At 50.7% G+C, this 21,198-nt stretch overlaps 1 protein-coding gene across 1 annotated transcript in view; it reads right to left on the bottom strand.

The window, feature by feature from the left end:
• HPCAL1 (hippocalcin like 1) overlaps nt 1-21,198 on the bottom strand; it is a 114,834-nt gene that overhangs the window by 20,412 nt on the left and 73,224 nt on the right. The window contains exon 2 of the mRNA XM_061154810.1: nt 7,673-7,759. The gene's annotated coding sequence lies outside the window, so the exon portion shown is untranslated. The remainder of the gene's footprint in view (nt 1-7,672; nt 7,760-21,198) is intronic.

Here is a 21,198-nt window from a genome sequence, read left to right as displayed (position 1 = left end):
GCAGGCGGGTTCTCTACCGCCAGCGCCACCTGGGAAGCCCTCAGCATGACAGTGGACACCACGAAGGCCCATCCCCAGGAGAGAGGGGCCTGTCTAACTGCAAGGTGTCTCCTGTGGCTTCTAGCGGGTTCAGGTCCACTCCAACGGGCTTGAGGATCCTGTGGACGCTCAGGACAGGCTCCTGAAGGACAGGGAGCTTCCCAGGGACTGAAGACCAGCCCGGAGCAACCCCAGCGTTCCCGGGGGCTGGCTGCTCAGATCTGTGTGGGCAGGGTGGGCCTGGGACACACCTGTGCACACACACCCCCCACACACAATACCACCCCTACATCATACACATACACCACACACACACACACACACACACACACCCTACTGCACACACCACACATGTCACACACACCCCCCACACACAATACCACCCTACATCATACACATACACCACACACACACACACACACACACACACACACCCTACTGCACACACCACACACATCACACACACCCCACACAAATACCACCCTACACCACACACACACACTCTACTGCACACACCACACACATCACACACACCCCCCACACACAATACCACCCTACCTCATACACATACACCACACACACACACACACACACACACACACACCCTACTGCACACACCACACACATCACACACAACCCCCACACACAATACCACCCTACACCATACACACATACACACACCCTACTGCACACACCACACACACCCCCACACACAATACCACCCTACACCATACACACACACACACACCCTACTGCACACACCACACACGTCACACACACACCCCACACACAATACCACCCTACACCACACACACACACACCCCCCACACACACAATACCACCCTACACCACACACACACACACACACACACCCCATACACAATACCACCCTACACCATACACACATACACACACCCTACTGCACACATCACACACACCCCCACACACAATACCACCCTACATCATACACATACACCACACACACACACACACCCTACTGCACACACCACACACATCACACACACCCCCCACACACAATACCACCCTACACCATACACACATACACACACCCTACTGCACACACCACACACACCCCCACACACAATACCACCCTACACCATACACATACATCACACACACACCCTACTGCACACACCACACACGTCACACACACCCCACACACAATACCACCCTACACCACACACACACACACACACACCCCACACACACAATACCACCCTACACCATATACACATACACACACCCTACTGTACACATCACACACACCCCCACACACAATACCACCCTACACCATACACACATACACACACCCTACTGCACACACCACACACACCCCCACACACAATACCACCCTACACCATACACATACACCACACACACACCCTACTGCACACACCACACACGTCACACACACCCCACACACAATACCACCCTACACCACACACACACACACACCCCACACACACAATACCACCTTACATCATACACACACATACACACACACCCTACTGCACACACCACACACGTCACACACCACCCCCCCCACAATACCACCCTACACCACACACACACACACACACACACACACCCCACACACAATACCACCTTACATCATACACACACATACACACACACACACCCTACTGCACACACCACACACGTCACACACCACCACCCCACACAATACCACCCTATACCATACACATACACCACAGACACACACAGACACACACACACACACACACATCCTACTGGACACACGACACATGTCACACACACACCACACACACCACCACACACACACACCACACACATATTACACAGACACCTCCCACACAATACTACCCCACACCATACACACACACACACACACCATACTGCACACATTACACACACACCTCCCACACCATACACATACACACACACCATACTGCACATACCACATACATGTCACGCAGACATCCCCCACACAATACCCCCACACACACCATACACATACACCACACAGACACACACACACACTGTTCTGCCCACACCACACACATTTCACACACAACCTCCCCCAACAGCATACACATACAGCACACACACACATATACACCATGCACAGACACACACACACACACTGCATGCCCCTTTCCTCCACACTGCTGCGGTCCCCACCACTCGCTGCCTGGAAGCCTCAGTCTGTTCTCTGGCTCCCAGTGGGAGAGAAACCAGGTCTGGTGCGGGGTGGGGTACTCTCGGGAGAGAAGGCCTTTCCAACACAACAGTGTATGCAATGACTAGGATTTCACCCTGGGAATTCAGTTACCTTGGAGAACCCAGTGTGGGCCACACTTTCCATTCCTTCATTCACGCCACAGCCAATTCATATGCTTCCTGGGCTGGCACACACTTTATGCACCAGGACCCGAAGGTGTGACTCGTGAGCCACACGGGAGCCGAGCTCTGCTGTGGGTGGGTCCAGGCGGTAGAGAAGGGCTGGGGCGACATCCCAGAGGGTGTCGGTGTGCAGGGAGACATGAGTGTGCAAAACTGTGTGGTGTGGCTGGAGGCACACGACCGGGGAGGTGGGCAGGGCCTTATCTGGGGGTGGTGGTGCAGGGAGCCAGGGGGGCATTGTGACTTCAGCAACTCTTGGCCCGAGCTTCTGGGGAGACCACCAGCAAGCGTCCCATCCCTGCTCCACAGCTGGGCCTGTTACCTCCCCAGGCACCTGCCTGGGTGACCAGCGGCCTAATAACACATCGGTACTGGGCAGTACAGAACATCATAAAGCAATACAGAGAGGTGGAGGACAGTGAGGAGCAAATGGATAGATTAACAAATGTAGGGTGCGGGGAGGACAGGCAGCTGGGGAAAGAAGAAAAGATACCGTCAACGCTGAGAAGTCGGAATTTGGACTAATGACCTGAAGGGCAGTTCAAATTGGTAAAGTGAAAGAAAAAGTGAAGTTGCTCAGCCATGTCTGACTCCGTGGACTGTAGCCCACCAGGGTCCTCCATCCATGGGATTTTCCAAGCAAGAGTACTGGAGTGGGTTGCCATTTCTTTCTCCAGGGGATCTTCCCGACCCAGGGATTGAACCCAGGTCTCCAGCATTGTAGACAGACACTTTACCGTCTGAGCCACTAGGGAAGTCCTTCAAATTGGTAAAGTCTGAGTCAAAAAATACCTGAAAAACTGCCTCTGCATTCTTTCTCGGGCAAATGGTAAAGGTGGGAATGTGGGAGAGCCCTGAGGGAGATGAAGGGTGTTCTCAGTGAGCAGACAGGAATCAGTTGTCACTAGCACTGCTGTCCTTCCCCTCCAAGGGTGGGGTTGGGATGCCTGGGCAGTCTTGGGTAAGTCACATGCCTCACAGCTTTACTTTCCTCATCTGAAAAATATGAGTTTGGACAACATGGCCCCCGAGGCACATTCTACCCTCAAAAACGGCTTGGAATCTACTGCCAATGGGAGCCTGGACAGCACCAGAGAAGTTCACCCACCCGGTGACAGTGTGTATCCTTCTCCCCAGGATCCTGGTTGGCAGATGCATTCACTTTTCTCCCTGCAGGTGGGAGAAGGCTCATTTCTGCCGGGTTCCCACCTGAGCCACGACTCAATTCTCAATCCATGGGCCCCAAATGAACCCTTTCCAAACTGTGAATTCCTGTGCCCCAGATGAATGAGGATTGGTCACATCCTAAGATATCTTGGGTAGAAACGGAAGCAATGTCATGATGAACATTAGACTTGAAGAGTTTTTGAGACACCCCTGGCCTTCTGGGGTTTTGCAATGGTTGATACAGGGCTTCGACCTCAGGGCAAGGTCCCCCTCTGCGAGGTGCTACCCACAGCAGAGCCCCTAGAGGCAGGGCTCCAGCCTAATGCCGTCTGGCTTCACTTACATACAGTTCAGCACACCAATCCCATTTTGTGTGTGTGTGTGTGTGTTTTGAAACTTGGAAGAAAACTTCCAGTGAATCATCTCATCTGTCATTTGATTCATGTTTAATGTCTTTGGAGAGAAATAAAAAACAGTAAGTCATTCTCCCGAAAAGTGGCATCAGCCTGGCCAAGATGCTGGGTACACCAGTGGTGACATGCCAGCTGCCTCCTGGTGGCCCCAGGGCTACAGTCTTGAGTTGTCATCAAGTATGACAATCTGAGTAAAGATAGCTCCTAAACACTGCCCTTTGCCATTTTTATTCTTTAAATCACAGCACCAGAAGCCAAAGTTTCTGCAGGGAGAGCTGGCACCAAAGTACAAACTCGCACAGAAGGTGTCCGTCAACACACATTAACAGAGCACCTACTGAGTAGGGATCATGGTGAAGAGGTGCGTGCGTGATAGGTAGTGAGTTGTGTCTGACTCTGTTTGACCCTATGGACAGCAGGCTCCTCTGTCCCTGGGATTGTCCAGGCAAGAATACTGGAGTGGGTTGCTATGCCCTCCTCCAGGGGATCTTCCCGACCCAAGAACTGAACTCCCATCTCCTATGTCCCCTGCATTGGCAAGTGGGTTCTTTACCACTTAGCACCACCTGGGAAACCCCTGGTGAAGTGTTGGTGAGGTGTTGGGGATACAGAAATGTACAAGGTGCCCCCAAAGTGCTTCCACTCTAGCTGGGAAGGAAGGAAGGTATGAATCCCTCTTTCCTTCCTTACCCCGAGTTAGTCCGTACTCTGAGCCAAGCATGGTGCTAGAGGAGGTGGGGACAGAAAGGGGAGGGAAGGAAGGTGGCATTCCAGGCTTGTAGCTCTGGTCCTTCCCCGACTCTTTTCCCCAAAGACATAGAACTGAGTTTCAGTTTCTCAGGGCGTGGCTAGCAATAATCCCACAGCCGATTAGCTCAACATCTAAAGCACAGGGCAGAGGTGTAGCTGGTGAGAGGAAGCAAGGAAAGAGGGTGAAAAAGCAGGTGACGAGGGCAAGGGCGCCCCTGGTAGGCAGCCCCAGATCCTCTGCAGGCCTAGCAGTTCGGGGCATCTGCAACCTCAGTGTGCTGTTCAGCGTGCCCAAGAGCCCATCTTCCTGGCCCCTTAAGGTCTCCACATTGCACATCAGAGCCCCTCTCACCCCGATATTCTGTGACATCCATGAAGGAGCCAGTTTCCTGGAGACCCTCTGAGGTCCTAGGAATAGCCACCCTGTGACGTGGGTGTTGCTAAGCGACCAAAGTGCCCCGGGGTCTGACCAATCCAAGGAAATTTGAGGGGTCCACAGGACAGGAAATGTGAAATGCAGGCTGTCCCAGAAATTGTGGCCATGGGCCTGGGCCTGGGCTGGATGTGAAGGGAGAAGGATAAGTGAGGGCCCGATGCGAGAGGTGGATGACCCAGGGGGAGAGTCCAGGTGGGCTCAGACCTGGCTCAGGCGCCTGGCCAGGGGCCAGCAGGCAGCGAGACCTTGGGGACATCACTTCATCCTTCGTTTGTGCATTATGGAATCTCTTTCTCTCTGTCCCACCCCTTGGGGGCTGAGCAAAGACGGACCAGCAGGTACCCTTCCTTTGACCCCTGCCTTCCTCCTTCCTGAGCAAGTGTGAGCCTGGGGCCGGGCCTCCCTCTCTCGGCATGCACGCAGCATCTCGTGCAGAGCCTACCTGGAGCAGAAGCTCAGGGATGTTGAAGACAGCGAGTCCCTGACCTGGGGCTCACCATCCTGCAGGCAGGCCAGGACATGGTGCCCATCCCTCCACTGACTGTGCAGTGGGTGAGAATGCCAACCTGTGTGCGCCACAGCGTGTGCATGTGTGTGTATGCACATGTGAGCATGCATCTGCCCACAAGGCCTGTCATGCAGGACCCGTCCCTGTGGTTGAGGGTTGGAGGGGACGCCCACAGGAAGTGATATTGCAAAGTCATCGCTGGTCACTAAAAATAACCCTCAACGTACAACCTAGGAAGGATTTCCCTTTCCGGGTGCCCTGCCTCAAAGCCACCGCAGTTTCCACTCTGAGGCCACGTCAGGACAGCCAGGTGGACGGCATCCAGAGGAGAGGTCAGCCTGCGGCCTTGATCTCCTGGCCTCTTGTCCTGCAGAAGCCCTGTCTCCATGTCCCTGTTCATCCAGCATCTTTAGAGCAGTGCTTAAGTCTCTGTGAGCAACAATTACCTGTGAAGTGAGTGACGGGCTCCCCGTGCGGGGTGGTCTCAACTGCACTGAGATGCTTCTCCTTGTTGGGCTCGTGTTGTGAGTGTCCCACTCATGCATGAACTACACCCCCACCAGGTGTCTGGCCCACCCCTTCTCCCCTTTCTTGTGCACCCCCTCCAGTGACATGGATCTCTTTGCTGCCCCCAAACCCTCAGACGTGCTACTGCCACAGGCCCTTTGCACTGGCTCTTCCTCTGATACCAAACGGCTCCCTCACCTCCACTGATCTAGGCTCAGGGCACTTCTCAGTGAGGCCTTCTCTAACTCCTCTGTTCAAAACTGTCACCCCAACACACATTTTTATCCCCTTTCCTACTTTATTTTTTTCTTTGTATTTTACTGAATTCTCTCTCTCCCCTAAACTAGAATACGGAGTCCCTGGGGCCAGGTTTTATTCAAATCAGTTCTCCACTGGAAGCCCAGAGCCTGGAGGTGCTAGTGTGAGTGATCAGTACATATTTTGTTGAGGGGATGAATGAGTGATTGCTGGCAGGAGGCTGGGATCCGCAGCCTTAGCACTCAGGTGCCTGCAGCAGGTGGTTAGAGATGGAGGATTGGGATGACAGGCCCTCCTGTCCCTCACCAAAGGGAGAGGAGCAGAGAGAAGGGGTCCTCCCACTTCCCATCACTTGGTCCAGAACATCCTGACCAAGGACATTCATTGTCAGAGGTGCCACCTGCCTCCCAGAGTTTCTGATCTCTCAGGGGTGGGAGGTAAGGGTTACTGAGTCTTTGCTGGGTGAGAAGTGAAATACCCAGGGGGCCTCGGGATGGAAGGAGACACCAGGGACCACCTCCTCTGCCCTCTTTGGACCCCTCCACCTCCAGCTCCTGACACCCAGCCACTAGCCTCAGGAGGACCCAACCTGTCCAGACACCACCCCCTGTGCCCCTGTGCCCACCCACCAGCCTCCAATTGGGCCTCTGTACACAGGTGATGTCCAGGTAGCCAGAGCCAGCTCCTGCCCCCTCCCCATTTCCCAGCTCTAACAGGGCTGGTGAAAGATCGGACCAATGAAAGCAGCTGTATCTGCTTCCACATGGAGCTGTGTCTGTTTTCTTTGGGGAGAAAAGCCCAGAGGCCCACTCTGAAGTCTGTCCCCAGACCCTCACCCTGGGTCTCTTGGCCCACAACGGCGAGTGCTTTCACTGGGTGAGCAGGGAAGGTGAGAGAAGGAAAGACAGGGCAGCCGGAGAAACACTCCTCCCTCAGGAAGTCCACACCCTGGTGTCCAAACAAGAGAGGCAGGAAGGCCCCACCCACGGGATGTGGGGGCGAGATTGCGCCCTCATGGAGGTGCTGGGCAGACTGCCCCTCTAAAGCCTTCCCCATTCTTTCCACTGAGCTGGGTCAAGTCCCCACACGCCGGCACGTGGAGGACAGGACCCCACAGAGAGGTAGAGGCCCCTCAGCGCCCTGTCCTCACCCCATCTCACCCGCCACCCCCCGCACTGGAGCACTTACCCAAGGCTGAGCGGAAGTGGAGAGAAAGCAGGGGTCAGAACCTCGGAGGCTGCTTCCACGTCCTGGCCCAGGCTGCTAGACCATGCCCTGGAAGAGAGGACAGACCGGTCATGTGCGGCAGGGCCACCCAGACCCAGAGCCCACTGACTTCCTCGCCAGTCGCTTCCGTACAATCTACACACATTTCTCCATGATCCTCTCGTAATACAAGGTCCTCTTCCTCCTTGGGTGCTGGCAGGGCGCCCCTCGCCCCTGCAGAATGAGGGCTGCATCTCCCCTGAGCTGACTGTGAGCTCCACAAGGGCAGAGAGTCTGTGCCTTCATTTCTGGGTAGCCGGTGCCTGGCTCAGAGCTTGCATGCAGCAGGCACTCAATAAATAATCCGTGTTTGAGAAATGAGTGCCCCCAAATGCATCCCATGGACATGACTGCAAGCACAGTGCACTTGTGCTCAGCCTGACCTGCAGCCAGGGGAGGCTGTTCATGAACATCATGAACATCAGGAATTCTACCCTGCTTCAGCAACACAGGGCTTCATATGCCCGTTGCATCGTTGACACTCACTGCTAGGATTCAAGGCCTGGAGTGCAAACACAAAGCACCTCCCCACCAGAAATGCTTACTGGAGGTCACTGACGTACTTTATATATACACATATACACCTGAATATACTTACATGTAACACTCTTAATAGACTTTATTTTTTAGAGCAGTTTTTTTGTTCGCAGCAAAGCAGAGCAGAAAGTACAGTGTTCCCACTTACTCCTTGTCCCCAGACACAACCCTCCTCACATTCACCATCCTCCCTCTACAGACTGGGGTACCTTTGTTACAACTGGTGGACCTACACGGATACCTGTCACTGCCCCCAAGCCACAGCTCACAGGAGCTCGTTCTTGGTGGTGTACATTCTGTGGGTTTGAACAAATGTATAATGTCCTGTTGCTCGGTTGCTCAGTCGCATCCAACTCTTTGCGATGCCATGGACAGCAGCACGCCAGGCTCCCGTGTCCTTCACCATTGACGTTATAATATTAATATCATATGAGGCAGCTTCCCTGCCCTAAAATCCCTCTCTGCTCGCCTCGTCCCCTATTTTTCTAAAGGCGTGTTCACGTCAATGATCTCAGTTAAGCCATCTCATGACTCTGGAGCCCTGCTTGGACATTCAGAGAAATTAAAGCCTGGACAGGGTCAAGGGCCCTCCCTGGTGAAAACCAGTAAGTTGGAATCAGCAGCAGAATGTGCTAGAAGCAATGTGTCTGATGGTCGTTTTATCATCTTGACCTCTTATCAGCCCTGGCGGGGAGGGTTCATTCTAACCCCCCAGTTTACAGAGAAGCAAAACAGATTTGGGGATGCATGTCAAGGTCACACATGGCCAAGTGGGGTGTCCAAAATGCACACCCCAAAACCTAGCTCTGCTCTTTCCAGATGTCCTTGTCAATCACAGGAGCTTATAGGAGGTGTGGGAATGCCATGGGTCCCTCCGGTTAGGGGGCTTTTGCTTTTCCAGAGTTGGATCATATGTGCCCCAGGCCTGTGGTCCTCCTGCAGGGGGTGGTGGTGGGGGGTGGCGCCCGCCAGCCACTCTGCACAATTAATGTCACAGGGGGGCCTCCCCTGGCTTCAGGTCAGTCTGCACAAAGGCCCCACCATTTCTAGCCTCTGGGGGACAGCCCTGCATGAACATCAAGCTCAAGGATCAGCTCAGGGACAGTGACAGCTTTCCTAGTCCCGGTGGACACCATCCTTTCTCACCAGACACGCCCCAGCTCTCCTGGGAAGAGCTCTGCGGGGTGGGGACAGCAGAGGTGCTCCTCTGTGCCGCACGACCCTGTGACTGGGGTGAGCCCGGTGACCCCCGCCATCCTCAGTGTCCCCAGCTGTGACATGGTGGACAGGCCGGATCCCTTGGGGAGGCTAGGCCAGCTCTGATCCCAGGTTTCCCAGCAGGAGGAGCCATCCTCCCAGAGGCCTCTGGCTCCCAGTCTGCTTGGGAACACTCCATTAACTCGAATTGCAAATTTCCTCCTGGCTCTATCAGCTAAGCCACAGGGGCTCCCCGGCCACCAGCTTTCCTGTGACAGATACAGATGACAGTCATCACTGGAGACGGAATCAAGGAGCAGAAGTCATTATGCAGAAATAATTATGTTGAGTTAGGTCTGGTTGCTCCTGATTTCTGTCTCTCAATTGTCTTACAAATGGCCATGCCACTTCCTCTCAGGAGAACAAACTGTGGATGCCTGGGTGATTCAAACAGACCTCCTGGGCCCAAGCCTAGTGCTCCAAGCTCCTGCCAGGCGGGGCACCAGCATGCACAGGCTGTGATGCCCTGTCCTCTCTCTGAGCACTTGGGAGAGCGGAGAGGGAGAAGACAAAAGCCCTGGGGAGGGAGCACACTCCCTGACTCACCCCCACACACCCCCTGCATTGGACCCTCCTTCAAGGCCCGCTTCACCTGGGTCCCTTTCTCCTGGGGCCCATCCTCACCTCCCAGCTGTTTGTTCACTTTATGCCCAAGGCACCTCCCCCTCCTAGGTCTGGGGTCTCTGGGGGAGTGACTCAGGCTGTGACCAGCTTTGACTCATCTTGGTACTCCCAGCTCCTAGCACAGAGCAAGGCTCTGGCAGAGCAGAGAGGGCTCCGTAGCTGGGCTGCTTGGGCTCAAACCCCAGCTCTACTGTTTCCTAGTTGTGTGACCCATTATCTACCTTCTCTCTGCCTCAGTCTTCCAGGATGTAAAATGGAGATGATGATAATCCTACCTAGTTCATCAGCCTCTTAAAAGATTCCGTGAGCAAATGCACACACATAAAAAATACTTGCTCATAGGAAGATGCAATAGATGTCAACAAGGACTAAAAGAGCACAGAGAAGCCTTGAAAACACGCTTGTAAGAATCTAAGCCAACTTGAAAGACACAAACTGCTGAAACTGACTCAAGAAGAAGGATGTTTGAAATACCTCTAACAAGGCAAGAGACTGAATTAGTAACCAAAAAATTACTCACAAAGAAAAGTCCCCACCAGGCCCAGATGGTCTCACTGCTGAGTTCTATAAACATTTAAAGAATTAATAACAATTCTTTACAAAGTCTTCCAAAAAACAGAGGAGGGAACACTTCCCAACTGATTCTATGAGGCTAGTACTACCTTGATAGCAAAACCAGACAAAGTCTCCACAAGAGAAGAAAGCTACAGACCAATGTCCCTAATGGACAAGGATAAAAAGAAAAATAAACAAGCCCTCAAAAAACAAACAAACAAACAAACAAAAACCCAGCATAGCAAATCTAGTAACATAATAAAAAGATTTATACATACCAAGTGGGATTTATCTCAGGAATGCAAGGATAGTTTACCATCTGAAAACAATTAATGTAGTACATCATAAGGTAAAATAAAAAGCAAAAATCACATGCTAATCTCAACAGATGATGAAAAAGCACTTGACAAAATCCAACATCCTTCCATGATAAGAACATTCAAACTAAGAACAGAAGGAAACTTCTTCAGTCTGACAGAGGATATCTGTGAAAAACTCACAGCCAACATCATACTTAATGGTAAAAATACCAGATGCTTTTTCCCTTAGATCAGGAACAAGACAAGGATGCCCACTCCTGTCACTTCAATTCAACATTATACTAGAGGTTCTAACCAGGGCAACTAGGCAAGAAAAAAATACAAGGCATCTGAACTGGAAAAGAAGTAAAATTATCTCTATTTGCAGATGACATGATCTTTTATATAGAAAATCCTAAGGAATCCACTAAAAAAATGTAATAGAACTAATGACATAATTTAAGCAAGGTTGCTGGATACATGATCAACATACAAAAATTAAGTGTATTTCTATATACAGACAATTAAAAATCCAAAAATGAAGTGCCCCAGTGGCTTAATGGATAAGGCACTGGCCTCCTAAAAATCCAAAAATGAAGTTAACAAACTTCATTAAGAAAACAATTCTGTTAGCAATAGCATAAAAAATTATTTTAAAATTTATAAAATAAATTTAACAAATGAAATGCAAAATGTACTCTGAACACTACAAAACATTGTTGGAAAAAATTAAGAAGATCCAAATAAGTGGGAAAATGTCCCATGTTCATAGATCAGAAGACTTAACACTGTTAAGATGGCAACACTCCCCACACTAACTCTTAGGTTCCCCCTCAGAATGTCAGCTTACTACTTTGTATTTGGCTGATGATAAAATTCATGTGGAACCTCAAAGGATGCAGAACAGTCGAAACAGTTCTGAAAAAAAAAAAAACAAGAGAGAGAGACAAAGTAGAACTCACAGCTCTCAATTTAAAAACTTACTACAGGGGCTTCCCTGGTGGTCCAGTGATTGAGAATCCACCTTGCAATGTAGGAGACGTGAGTTCCACTCCTGATCCAGGAAGACCTCACATACTGTGGTGCAACTAAGCCTGCGCCCCACAACTACTGAGCCTGTGCTCTAGAGTCCAGGAGCCACATCTACTGGAGCCCTAGAGCCTGTGCCTCACAACAAGAAAAGCCACCGCAGTGAGAAGCCTGAGCACCACGACTGGCCCCCGCTAGCTGAGGCGAGAGAGTAGCCCCCGCTCGCTGGAGCTAGGGACAAGTGTGTGCAGCCACAAAGACCCAACACAGCCAAAATTAAATAAATAAATATTTTTTAAATGAAAGAAAAGGTGTTCAACATCGTTAGTTATTAGATAAATGCAAATCAAAAGCACAATGAGGTATCATTTCACACTCACTAAAATTTTTGGAAAAGAAAACGTCAGATCCATGCAAGTGTTGGTGAGGATTTGGAGAAATTGGATCCCACTGCTGTTGGTAATGTAAATGGTGCAGCCACTTTGGAAAACAATTTAGCAGTTTCTCAAATGACTGAACATACAGTTATCATACAACCCAGAAACTCCACCCCTAGGAATAAACCCAAGAGAAAAGAAAACAAACGTCCATAAAAAAAGTCCATAAAAAAACTTGTTCATAACAGCATTATTAAACAACCCAAATGTTCATTACTATATGAGTGGATAAACAAAATGTGGTATTTTCATACAGTGTAATATCATTTAGCCATAAAAAGAAGTATTGACGTGTGCTACAATATGGATGAAACTTGAAAACATTATGCTAAGTGAAACCAGCACAAAAGGACAAATGTTGTATGATTCTGTTATAGAAAATGTCCAGAATAGGAAATCTATAGAGACAGAAAGTAGACTAACGATGTCTTAGGGCTGGGGACAGGTGGATAGGGGAATGAGACGTGGTAGCTAAAGGTGGTAGCCAAAATCGTACCCACTTTAGTATGTGTATAACCTATATATACAAAAAAGATCTTCACGACCCAGATAATCACGATGGTGTGACCACTCACCTAGAGCCAGACATCCTGGAATGTGAAGTCAAGTGGGCCTTAGGAAGCATCACTACGAACAAAGCTGGTGGAGGTGATGGAATTCCAGTTGAGCTATTTCAAATCCTCAAAGATGGTGCTGTGAAAGTGCTGCACTCAATATGCCAGCAAATTTGGAACACTCAGCAGTGGCCACAGGACTGAAAATGGTCAGTTTTCGTTCCAATCCCAAAGAAAGGCAATGCCAAAGAATGCTCGAACAACTGTACAATTGCACTCCTTTCACGCTAGTAAAGTAATGCTCAAAATTTTCCAAGCCAGGCTTCAGCAATACATGAACCATGAACTTCCAGATGTTCAAGCTGCTTTTAGAAAAGGCAGAGGAACCAGAGATCTAATTGCCAACATCCATTGGATCATCAAAAAGGCAAGAGAGTTCCAGAGAAACATCTATTTCTGCTTTATTGACTATGCCAAAGCTTTTGACTGTGTGGATCACAACAAACTGTGGAAAATTCCGAAAGAAATGGGTATACCAGACCACCTGACCTGCCTCTTAAGAAACCTATATGCAGGTCAGGAAGCAGCACACAGTTAGAAGTGGACATGGAACAACAGACTGGTTCCAAATAGGAAAAGGAGTATGTCAAGGCCGTATGTTGTCACCCTGCTTATTTAACTTATATGCAGAGTACATCATAAGAAACGCTGGTCTGGAAGAAGCACAAGCTGGAATCAAGATTGCCGGGAGAAATATCAATAACCTCAGATATGCAGATGACACCACCCTTATGGCAGAAAGTAAGAAGGACTAAAGAGCCTCTTGATGAAAGTGAAAGAGGAGAGTGAAAAAGTTGGCTTAAATCTCAACATTCAGAAAACTAAGATCATGGCATCTGGTCCCATCACTTCATGGCAAATAGATGGGGAAACAGTAGAAATAGTGTCAGACTTTAGTTTTTGGGCTCCAAAATCACTGCAGATGGTGATTGCAGCCATGAAATTAAAAGATGCTTACTCCTTAGAAGGAAAGTTATGATCAACCTAGACAGCATATTAAAAAGCAGAGACATTACTTTGTCAACAAAGGTCCATCTAGTCGAGGCCATGGTTTTTCCAGTAGTCATGTATGGATGTGAGAGTTGGACTATAAAGAAAGCTGAGCACAGAAGAATTGATGCTTTTGAACTGTGGTGTTGAAGAAGACTCTTGAGAGTCCCTTGGACTGCAAGGAGATCCAACCAGTCCATCCTAAAGGAGATCAGTCCTAGGTGTTCATTGGAAGGACTGATGTTGAAGCTGAAACTCCAATATTTTGGCCACCTGATGCAAAGAGCTGACTCATTTGAAAAGACCCTGATGCTGGGAAAGATTGAAGGCAGGAGGAGAAGGGGATGACAGAGGATGAGATGGTTAGATGGCATCACCAACTCAATGGACATGAGTTTGGGTAAACTCTGGAAGTTGGTGATGGACACGGAGGCCTGGCGTGCTGCAGTTCATGGGGTCGCAAAGAGTCGGACACGACTGAGCGACTGAACTGAACTGAAGGGGTTTGGGGTGGAGGAGGAAATGACAACCCACTCCAGTATTTTTGCCTAGAGAATCCCATAGACAGAGCAGCCTGGTGGACCATATAGTCCATGGGGTCTCAAAGAGTTGGCGGACACGACTGAGCAACTCAACAAGAACTGTGTTTTATGGTATTAAAAACAGGGTATCAGTATCACATTTCAAGCTTAGAAAGTGACAATGTGGGGAACTGTTGTGGTTATCTCAAGCAAATAAGTACTGCATCAAGGTGTTATACTTCCAAAGATTAAGAACCATTCTGCCTACCAAACAAAATATATTCTGAAGGTTGCTTGTTTTATAATCCTGGATCTGGACTTTTGGGGGAGTCTTAAACTTATAAAAGAATGAAATTATAAAATACTAAGCAGTGTGGCTTTATTTTGAAGTAATCTGCTACTTTAAAATTAAAAGAGAAGCATTAAGAATCAATAAAGCAAGATACAATGAAATCTGGTTATTATAAATTCCATCTGTATTTAAAGTATTCTAAAATTACTTATTGGTAGCTGTTTTTTCCTAGCAGGATGAGTAGAATTTTCTTGATTACAGGTATAGTTTTATTTTTATTATTTATTTTTTTAAATGGCCCATATGGTTATGAACAGGATTTGTATGGCCAGTTCTTTCACCAAACTTGAGATAAAAATTATTTTAACTGTAACCTAAAATTAGCCTTTAAAAAATGGCAAATGTTAACTTAAAAGCAGCATGTAGTCATTCAGTGTGCCGCATGACAGTGATCCCAGGGAAACTTGACAAGCTTTCTTTTGTCCTAACTTAGAGAAGTAAACGTCAAAGTTCTGGAATACTTCTAATTTACTTTAGTGAATTTTACCCACTTTAGTATGTGTATAACTTATATAAAGCAAAAAAGAATTTAATTGTAATGAGCAACACAACTTTGTTCATGTTATCTGATGCTTGCTAAAAGAAAAATATGAAATGAATGAATTAAATCAACAAAAATAAATAAAGAGTATGGGGTCTCGTTTTGGGATGATGGAACATTCTTTTTGGGTGACGGAACATTCTTTTAGGGTGATGAACATTCTTTTGGGGTGATGGAACATTCTAAAATTGACTGCAGTGACAGTTGCACATGTATTTGGTAAATGTACTAAAGGCCATTGCATTGTATACTTTATATGGGTGAATTGTGCAGTACGTGGGTTGTATCTTAATAAAGTTATTAAAAAACAAACAAACCGGAGTCTAGGCCAGCGTTCTTGTACTTCTCTACCCCAGAAGATAGAAGGGCAAAGAGCAGGTTCACAGGAACATGGGGGCAAACCACAGGGCTTCCCAGCTCTGCAGCCGGGGGATATAGCTCTCAGAGCTCATCACCGTGGCCAACCGTGAGAACCTGGCAACCTCGGATCTCAGCTGAGCTGCAAAACTGCCTTGAAGACACGCTCCCCACCCCGCCCCCAGCATGCACCCCAAATACTTGCTGAGGGCCTGCAGAGAGCATTAGGTGCAGGGGACACTGGCCCACTTCCGAGGAACCCACAGCCCAACCGAGTACCCTCAGATGTCATGTGCTAGATGTCGGGGATGGGCAGTCAAACCAAGCTCCAGGGATCGCTTGCATTCCAGGAGGTGATCTGGCGCACTGCGGGGCGGCTGGGGAGGGAGGAGTCCCTCTGGATACATGCTGGGTCCGGGCTGAAGGAGTTCAGTCCCTGAAACCGCCCGGTCCGTCACCCCAGGGTGCTGACTGCAAACCACCAGCTAACAAATGAGGGTTCTAGGGCTATTTCTGGGGCTAGTTCCTCCTCTAGGGCCCAGGCCTGGAGGGCTCAGTGTCCAGCATCCTTGCTGACCAGTCCTTGAAAGGCAGTTATACAAGCTTCCTCCTGCCAGGGTTCAACACCTCCTCTTGCCCGGACCCAGGCCTCCCGGGCTGACTCTGATCTGCCCGCTTGCACCAGGGGCGAATGTGTGCTCAAGAGATGACAAATTATTTTAATATATCTGGAAATCCAACTTAATTAGGAAGCAAAGTCCCCAAGGGAGAAAAATACAGTGGGTCTGGAGTCAGAGACAGATGGGTTTTGGATTATGACTATTTTCTGAGGTGACTGTGGTTTTAGGATGACTAATTCCACCATGGTCCCCAGGTAATCAGGGCGGTAGCTCACCAAATACTTTCACACAGACATTTGGCACAACACAATGGCACTTTCCTCCACTGCTCAATTCAATAGCTGAATTAGAGGGATTTCCCTGCTGGTCAGGGGCTAAGAATCCAGCTTGCAATGCAGGTGACACGGGTTCAATCTCTGGTCAAAGAACCAAGATCCCACATGACCTGCAGGGCAACCAAGCCTGAGTGCCACAACTAGAGAGACCTGCATGATGCAACAGAGATCCACATGCCACGATTAGGGCCCGATACAGCCAAATAATAAATATTAAAAAAAACAAAAACAAAAAACCAAAACTGAGTTGAAGGGGCTGTGTATCCTGCAGATGTCCCCGGGGATGGGAAAGCCATAGAACATACCACAGAAGCCAAGACTCGCAGGTCAGACCACACAGCCGGAACGCTCCACAAAAGAGGGCAGGGCTGGAGAGTGCCCCAAGGAGACAGTGAGCTAAACCCTGAGCCCTGCGTGGCCAGGGCCAGCACCTTCACCAGCCCTCTGGTCATCTGGGGCCCTGGGCGCCGGCTGCATTCCCAGCTTCCAGAGAGTGCTCACAACATCTTATTGTAGCTCCCATGTCCCCTCCCATCACCAGGGTCCGGTCACAAAACAAAAGGAACCTACAATCTCCAACCATTTTGAAAAAACAACATATTTACTAAAGATGACTACACAAACTCCATGGCCCAGAAATTCAGCTCCTTGATATACTCCCAACAGAAAGATGGACGTAGGTCCACCAATGACACAAGCAAGAAGGCTCACAGCTGCACGACTTATAAAAGCCCCTAGAGGAAACTGTCCTCACGTCCACCTACCATCGATGGATGACAACCTGTAGTGTGTTGGTACCTGGAGGACCACAGAAGAATTGGAACAAACCTCCACGACACATGACACAGATGAAGCTCTGAAAGGTTTCCTTTCCAATAACAAGACAGCAACGGAGAAAGTAAGCAGATCACAAACTGCTGGGAAAAGAATAAAATGAAGTGATTTAATGAAGACTGCCGGGTGGCTCAATGGTCAAGAATCTGCCAGCCAGTGCAGGAGACGCAGGTTCGATCCCTGGATGTGGAAGATCTCCTGGAGAAGGAAATGGCAACCCACTCCAGTATTGCTACCTGGGAAATCCCATGGACAGAGGAGCCTGACAAGCAACAGTTCCATGGGGTCACAAAGAGTTGGACATGACTAAGCAACTGAGGTAACTCTTGCTTGGATGCTCAGAGTCAGGGACACATGTGAAGAGGAAGGGATAGACTTATGATGAGGACTCTAGGCAGAAGGGGCAGCAAATGCAAAGGCCCTGGGGTAGAGCATGCTTGGCATCGTCAGGGAGTGGCAAGAAAATCAGTGTGGCCGAAGCATGGCCAACAGACAGAAGTGGGGAGCAGCAAGGGGTGGGGAGAGCAGGGGCTCAGAGGACAGGGCAAGGAGTTCACCTTTTCATTTTAAGCACAATTGTTGTAGAACTCTGACAACCAGAGAATGCTACAAACATACTGGGTACAGGGGAAAGGATGGTAAGAGTCCCTGGAACTGAGGGAGGCAAAAAGGGGGGACCTCCTTGGGACCCCCCAGTGGTGGGGGCGGGGGTAGGGGTGGCAGGTCACTTCTAAAGGCGCTGCTTTTCCTTCCGACATAAAATCCAAGCTTGTTCACTCCTGATTCTCCGTGGGCAGGAACGAAAATAAAATGGCTCATTGCCCACTAATGAATTCTTGGAACCTCCGGTGCTCAGGCCACGCATCCACTCCCCCCAACCAGCTCCTGATGCCAAAGGGACCAGGGGCCATAAAATCCCTGCCTGGAGTTCTTCCCGGCGGCGTCTGAGGCGCCTCCTGTTCCGGAGGGAGGAAGAAAAAGCAAAGCTTTGCCAACAGAGAACAATGAGGCGGCCACGGGGGAAACACCGGCGGGTCCAGGGAGGCAGGGAGCGGGGAGGAATCCAAAGCCTATGCAGCCATTTCTATGTGGGGCACGTTCTGCCCCCAGACAGCCACTGTGTGGTCAGTCTTAGCTGGGGTGGGGGAGGGGGGAGCCCTTACGGCATCTGCCACCCCTGGACAGCAGGTACTAGAGCACCCGAAGTGGAGGCTGGGGACCAGGCACCCCCTTCTCATGGAAATGGTCCCAAGCATGTCGGATTTGGACTCTGACATGTCACCATGTGGCCCTGGGCAAGTCGCCCATCCTTCAGGGCTGCTCCCATCCCATGAACTCCCAGGGGGGGCTGCAGGAACCACAGGAGGTAACAAATTCACAAGGAAGCTCCTTAAACTCCTAGCGTTTAAGGCTCTACCTCAGGACTACTGGGTGTACTCACACCCACTGCCCCTGTCTCAGGATCATCGGCCACCAACAGATAGGCTCAGAGAGGTTAAGCCACTTTCCCAAGGTCACACAGCCAGATAGTGCTCTGCCAGCGGAGCCGACCAGGCCCTGCAGGCCACAGGACCTGCCAGGGACTAAACCCTGCCCTCCAGGAGCAATAAAGGAGCAAGGAAAGTGGCACTAATTATTTTAGAGTAATTAAGCAAGACATGCAAAGTAGGGCAGAGGGTGGGCCCTGTGGTGGGGGTCTCTGCAGAGGCAGGAAGGATGGGCTGAGGGGCTCCCGGCCAAGCTCCCCGCAGAGCAGTCCAGGTTCCAGAGTATCAGCAGAGTATCAGCAGGTCAGGCTCCAGACACTCACCCCTCGCCCTCTCTGAAGGCCCTGGTGGTCCCAAGGCCCCAGCACTTGCCATGTGAGGACCCGGGTAATCAGGCCCCAGTCCAGGTGCCCTTGAAGCCTCAATCCCACCAAATGCGGCAGGCTGAGGATGTGGAGAAATCCAGAGACTCTTTCCCATGTGGCCTCCCCTCCTTCCTGGGGCCCCCGGGGGTCCGTGAGGCTGCCTGGAAGCCGCCTGCTGGGGCTCCTGGCCCTTCTAGACAGCTCTGGGAGGGCCGCATTCTGTTCCCACGTGTCCCAAGCACGGGGCCTGGAGGCAGTCGGTGTCTAATGAGTGAATCAGCAAGCAGGCCGCTCAGAGGGAAAGGAGATTCTAGATGAGGCTGCGGTGAATGACACAGCCAGACCATGGAGGGCCTTGAACGCTGGGGCCAGGTGGCTTGTGGCAATAGGGAGCCACAGAGGGCCCTTGGGCAAGGGCCTAGGAGGAAAATGGTTGTGGCAGCCTGGGCAGAAAGAGTAGCAGAACTGAGGCTGGAGTCAGGAAGGTCACTGAGGGAGTGGGGAGGGGGCAATGTGGGCACTGGCACAGGAGAAAATTGGGGATTTTTAAGGGTGATTGCAATCGTGTGTAGCTTTCAGCTGGTCACACACAGAAACTGGAAACCGCCCCCTCCTCCAGACAGAACTCAGCTGCATCGTTGGTATTAACACCTTAGTTGCCGGTCCACCCTGAAACCACCCCCACCAGGCCAGCTGGTGCCCGGGCTGTGCTTCCTGAAGCAGGTGGCCAGGAGGAAAAGCATAACTTCCCCACAAAGAAAGGAAAGCACCAGAGAGGATCTGGGCGTCCCTGAAACGCAGCCTGCATAGCAGCCTGCAAACGGGCGGCCGTGGAGGATTAAGGCAAGTCCTCCCGTGAAGCCTCTTATTCCGCAGCCAACAGAGAGCGCGTGTAGCTGAGCCGCCGTATCCGTGATGAAGGGATAAGTCATCTGAAAACACAAATAAATTATTCATTCCCCCACAAACGAGCAGCTTCTGGGTTCCTGCGGCAGCCGAAAGGCTCTGCGAATCCTATTAGCGACATGGCTCAGCCAGGCGACGCGGAGTCCCACCACTACCCCAGTGTAGACGGCTCTTGCTGGGAGCTGCCCACACGTCTCTCTGTTCCACGTCCACGACTGAAACCAGCCCGGTGTCTCGTGGGGTGATTACAGCCCTGCCAGCCCGGCCCAGGAGGCTCAGGGCTCCTGGCAGAGCGTCCACACTGGAGGACTCGGTGGCAAAGAGATGCCTCCCACCCATAGTCTCCCAAGACCTCCCCTCCAGGGCCCACCTCCCACTCATCAGAACACAAGCCTGGAGCTGGCCTGCTCACTCAAATGCCGATGCCTAGGCCCTGCCCCCAGACACCCTCTGGGGTTCAGCCCAGGGCACTGCATTTCTGCCACCTTGGAGCTGAGGAAGTGCTGGAGTCCCCGAGTCCCCCACTCCGATCAACCACAGCAGCTCGGGCGGCCTCACAGACCCGAGCAACCAGGGTCAGGTCCGTGGCCTCTGGGGGCCCCAGGTGCTCGGGGTGGGGGGGTCTCCTGGAAGGACGATAAGAAAGAACATTTGCAGAGCGACTGTCATGCACGGGTGCTAGGTGGAGGCCATTCACAGCTGGGGCTCTGCCCGCCTCTCATCCCCGTGTTTGTAGCTTTGATCCCAGCCTTGGCTCACTCCGTTCACAGCGGAGAAGCCTGAGGGCT

This window comes from Dama dama, chromosome 11 (assembly GCF_033118175.1).
Source record: "Dama dama isolate Ldn47 chromosome 11, ASM3311817v1, whole genome shotgun sequence".
Classification (NCBI taxonomy): Eukaryota; Metazoa; Chordata; class Mammalia; order Artiodactyla; family Cervidae; genus Dama; species Dama dama.
Note: the sequence above shows the minus strand (reverse complement) of the source record. Positions and strands in the feature narration are given on the sequence as shown.